The sequence below is a fragment of the Aplysia californica genome, unplaced genomic scaffold (assembly GCF_000002075.1).
Source record: "Aplysia californica isolate F4 #8 unplaced genomic scaffold, AplCal3.0 scaffold00267, whole genome shotgun sequence".
Taxonomy (NCBI): domain Eukaryota; kingdom Metazoa; phylum Mollusca; class Gastropoda; order Aplysiida; family Aplysiidae; genus Aplysia; species Aplysia californica.
In genome coordinates this window covers 514,893-517,029 of record NW_004797537.1, presented here as the reverse complement: position 1 = coordinate 517,029, position 2,137 = coordinate 514,893, and positions in this window count along the sequence as shown.

Here is a 2,137-nt window from a genome sequence, read left to right as displayed (position 1 = left end):
ATTCAGGAGGACTCCAGTTTGTGATTTAATTTCCTCAATAAAGTCTTGCCTCTACTACAATTCTCCATCTCTGAGTGTGTAACAACAATGTGTGAAATGAATTTCTTGGATGTATTGTGTGCTAAAAAAATGTAAGGTCCTAATGTAATCACTTGAACTTGATGTGGAAAAATGTGCTAGATGTGAAGTATTTATTCTGTCAAGTCTAATGTGTGTGGTGCTGTACATATGTATATATAATGTATGAAATTCTCTTGGATGTCTTTGTTTTATCTATGGATATAAGTTAAGCATTCAATAAAAATAAAAGAATACATGTGGTTCATCTTGTTCAGTGTTCTTTCTTTTGTGTTCATTTATCAGCAACCTTTTTTCCTGCTCTCTCTCTCTCTCTCTCTCTCTCTCTCTCTCTCTCTCTCTCTCTCTCTCTCTCTCTCTCTCTCTCTCTCTCTCTCTCTCTCTCTCTCTGAGTCTCTCTCTCTCTCTCTCTCTCTCTCTCTCTCTCTCTCTCTCTCTCTCTCTCTCTCTCTGAGTCTCTCTCTCTCTCTCTCTGAGTCTCTCTCTCTCTCTCTCTCTCTCTCTCTCTCTCTCTCTCTCTCTCTCTCTCTCTCTCTCTCTCTCTCTCTCTCTCTCTCTCTCTCTCTCTCTGTGTCTGAGTGTGTGTGTGTGTGTGCGTGCGCACCTATATGTAAGGGAAAATACCCCTTTATAAAAAGAAATACTGATCTTTTGTAATAGTAAAAACAATAAAAAAAATATTGAACTTACTTTAATGATTTGAATAGTGCACACAGAAAAGGGAGACAATATGCAATGCAGCAACAAACCTGAATGATGAATTTTGCAAAATCATAAGTTTCTTCAAAAATCCCTCGCTGGGTGATTAAAAAGTAAGCCCTAGAGTAATTATTCGAGTACTCGAAGGTTTGGACTTGAATCAGTACCATAGTGTATATCTTTGGTCAGTACTCAAGTAAAAAAAAACTTCTTGCGGTCTAAATACAGGAGGACCCGAGTGGATTCGAGTACCCGCACACCCCTGAATACTACATGTATTGGAAACTATCCATATTTCAGAAGTTAAAAAAAAAGAAAGAAAATTCTATACAACGTCGTCAATATAATTTGATTGGAAATCACATGAGTCTTGGAACTTCGAACTTCAACTGATTTTGTTTTAATATGTGTTACGACGTGGTGGAATCAGGCGCTTGTCAATTTTTGGGAATGTAGAGTTGTTGGTATCATCTTAAAGATTGTTCACTTGTCTTTATAATTTGGAAGAAAAAGATATCCATTTATCTTGAAAACAAGTCGAGACATTTGCGAATGAAGGAGGTGGGGGTCACCTGTTTTCAGATATAAAATTCGTGAGAAAATGGCCGCCAAAGATTAGTTAATTTCCTTAGCTTAAGAGTTCGTGGTAACTGAAAATTTACATTTTTTGTGCCTTTAATCAACTTTTTAAAGAAAAATCAAAACAAAAATGTGTTCTTTAATGGGCATGAAAGGTGATGAGCCAAAAAACACAAATTTGATTTAAATTCACAAACCTGCGGAAAAATGCAAGTTTCTTCACTTTTATTATTTTGACGAGAGCCTGATTCCACCACGCTGCCTCACTAATATGTGTCACGACGTTGTGAAATCAGGCGCTCGTCAAATGTTTGTCATGTGGAGTTATTGGTATCATCTTATTAAAACTTCTTTAGTTGTTTTGCTAACAGTGAAAGAAAATACCCATCTATCTTGCATAGAAGTCAAGATATTTGAGATTTCAGAAAGTGGGGTCACTTGGTTTCAAAGGTAGAATTAGCGAAAAAATGACCGCAAAAGTTTGGTCATTGCCATAGCTTGATGGTCTGTGGAAACTGAAAATTTACATTTTTTGTGCCCTTAATCATCAATGTTTTTCAGCAAAATCCACACAGAAATGTGATTTTAATTAGACAACAATAGTGTTAAGCCAAAAAAAAAAGAAAAATTCTATAAAAATTGCCAGACTAGCAGAAAAATGCCAGTTTCTTCAATTTCATTATTTTGACGAACGCCTGATTTCACCACGCTGCCTCACATATATTTATGAAAAGGGTGACTTTGTTTAGGCCACATGATATGGCCTCAATAAGGACACCCC